The sequence below is a fragment of the Clarias gariepinus genome, chromosome 10 (genome assembly GCF_024256425.1).
Source record: "Clarias gariepinus isolate MV-2021 ecotype Netherlands chromosome 10, CGAR_prim_01v2, whole genome shotgun sequence".
Taxonomy (NCBI): Eukaryota; Metazoa; Chordata; class Actinopteri; order Siluriformes; family Clariidae; genus Clarias; species Clarias gariepinus.
Window position 1 is genome coordinate 12,508,005 of NC_071109.1, and position 3,127 is coordinate 12,511,131.

Here is a 3,127-nt window from a genome sequence, read left to right on the forward strand (position 1 = left end):
GTGGGATGTTCCTGGTCTGCAGTGGTTATGATCTACCAAATATACTCCAAGGGAGTAAAACTGGGAAGCTGGTGACAGGGTTATTGGCCAAGACTCAATAATGCACACGGGGAGTGTAGGCTGGCCTGTATAGTCCGATCTAATAGGTTGAAATCAGCCGTCTAGATCACCTTGTTCTGACGGTCTGAGATTTAAAGAGAAACAAAGTTTTCTACTCCTCAGTCTTGGGAATGGGGGTGGTTACATTTAAGGTACACCTAAACCACCTGTAGCACCCTGATAACCCATACATCAGTGGCCTTTTCAGGCTTCTCTATTAGGGGCAAAAATATTATGACATTGTAATACCAGAAGTACCACACGGTGGCAGCATTGTACAAATAATGCACTTCCAAATCAACTCAAGATATAGTAGCACCCTCATGAACAGCAGCTGTTTAATAACATTAAGCATCTTTAACAGAATAGGATAAAATATATGTGTTCATTTGCTATTTTTTTTTTACTACATTGTACTGTGGTGTTCAGTGTAAATGTAACAGATTGGTCAGCTTTTGTCTAAACTACGGCTTTACTCTGCTTTATATCTTAGGGAGACCGTAAGGCCTTAAGCTTTGGAGAGCAAAAATTTTATCTACATGAAGTTGGCAAAGAGTTTGAGCCAAAGGCCAATAATCCTATGCCAGGCTCAGCAGATCTTTGTCTCATCACGAAGACCCCGCTGGAAACAGTTGCTGCCCATCTGAAGGTGTGTCAACTTCAGAACAATCTAGTTTTTCAGACTGCCGAAGAACCCTAATATTGACTTGTGTTTTTATAAACAATTTGCTTATCTATTGTTTTCATTTAAACAGAAATGTGGTGTGAAGATTGAGGAAGGGCCAGTTGAGAGGACAGGAGCAGTAGGCCCAATCAAGTCTCTGTACTTTAGAGACCCTGACCACAACCTGATTGAAGTTTCCAACTATATTAATTAAGACTTAAGGTTAAATTGTGGAGGGGACTGTTACTCTCTTAACAGTAATATTTGGGCCAAAATTATGCAAAATAATTGTGAACCTTTTTCTTTGTAAATTTACTTGTGTATATATATATAACAAAACACCTTAAAGTAAATGCAATAAAATAAAAACAATTTACAATTTCAGTTAATATTACAGCAAATGTCTATGACCCATTACATTACTCACTCACTCATTGTCTATACCACTTTATCCTGTATTCAGGGTAGCGGGGGTATGGATCCTATGCCAGGAGACTTAGGGCACAAGGCGGGGTACACCCTGGCCAGTGTGTACTCATCACACACTATGGGCAATTTGGGAATGCCAATTAGCCTAATCCGCAGGACTTAGGACTGTGGGAGAAAACCCGAGGACCCGGAGGAAACCCATCAAGCACGGGGAGAACATGCAAACTCCATGCACACAGAGACAGGAATCGAGCCTGGCCGGGAATCAACCACGGACCCTGGAGATGCAAGGCGACAGTGCTAGCTACTACACCACTGTCCTGCCCTAATGCCAGACAATTAACATAAAAAAATTAGTGACCATGAGTATAAGTAAGTTGCTATCTAAGTAAGAAATTAAACAACACATGAACTCATGTTGTTATAAGAAAATACTATCAAATAATTTTACTTAATCAGCTATGGTGAAAGGTCACTTGCGGTTCACCTGCACTACCTACAGGGCTCACTATGGCTGCAGCCCACCGTTTCATGCTTCATGCTTTTCATCCTAATCCTTCATTCTACAAAAAAGGTGGAATTTTGGAATTTTTTCATAATAACCAAACCAAAGTAAATTGGTTAATGCAACCTGTCAAATGAAACTGATATTTACGGAATAAACAGAAATAACACTGCATGAACCCTGACCTAATATTTAACTATGGCTGTGTTCAAGAAATAATTAATGATAACAGTATTGTGCCCTGAAAGAAACTACATCACTCAAGGCAAAAGTATGAGGAAACATTCTGCTCATAAACTCCCCCTTTTTAAATACAGGCAGTTTTGGTTCTTGGTTTAAAAATTTGAATCATAAAAATTTCCTTAAATGTATTTCTTCTTTTAAACCTAGAACTTCTTAATAAGAATTAACCTTATTTTTAGGTTTATGAATCCACAAAAAGTAGAGCATAATGCATTTTTATATATTTAATAACTGATGTTACTTCTCTTCCTGATAAATGAAAGTAACACCAATGACAATTTAGAGAAAAATTATTTACTACTTCCATTTTAATTGCACTATTTACAAAATGGCTTCCATGATATAGACTTGTTTATTGCTTTATGTAAGACCACATGGTTTTTCATTATTTCGAGATCAATAATTTATTTAATAATTATCACATGAATAACACAAATGATGGACTTAAAAGCTTCACAAAAAGTTGGTAAATAAATTATGACATTCTAAACAAATGAAGAGAGACATCTGACATACTTTGCTTAATTATAATAAATTATTATTTTGTAAGATATTAATGTCATTGTGAATCAGATTCATTTCAAGGAAAGTATGTGGTCCCACTTCCATGTATTATTATAGTGACAAGACATTTGCTTGAACTTGCCATTTTTACACTATAATGAAATTTTGAGCATTAAAGTAATACAATGTATTTCATGATTAAAAGTTCATACTATATATACTGAATACTTACATAAATAGTATGTCGGTTATGTTGACTTTAATGATTTTGAAATAACACTGCATGAATCCTGACTTAATATGGCTGTGTTTAAGAAATAATTAATGATAACAGTATTGTGCCCTGAAAGAAACTACATCACTCAAGGCAAAAGTATGAGGAAACATTCTGCTCATAAACTCCCCCTTTTTAAAGACAGGCAGTTTTGTTCTTTGTGTGAACACACTTGTATATATATTATTTCCTTATACTATTTTATCATTCAGAACCAGAAAAAATCAAAAGGAGTTGGACAAAGGACAAAAGAGTGTCGTTGTATGATTAATGTATTGTATTTTACATATTTGTTGTTGCATGATTACAGAAAATAGCAGGCCATGTGAGTAAGTGCATCAGTACAGGAATTGGTCAGGTGAGCAAAGCAGAGGTTTACTAGAAAAACCTGCATTTTCACTGGTTCCTT

The 3,127-nt window shown here is 35.8% G+C and overlaps 1 long non-coding RNA gene across 1 annotated transcript; it reads left to right on the forward strand.

Annotated features, from left to right (window-relative positions):
• The first annotated feature begins 627 nt into the window (after nucleotides 1-627).
• LOC128531460 (uncharacterized) lies at nucleotides 628-1,094 on the forward strand. Its single transcript, XR_008361199.1, has 2 exons — nucleotides 628-748; nucleotides 855-1,094. It is a non-coding gene; the product is annotated as an uncharacterized LOC128531460 (long non-coding RNA).
• The last annotated feature ends 2,033 nt before the right edge of the window (nucleotides 1,095-3,127 follow it).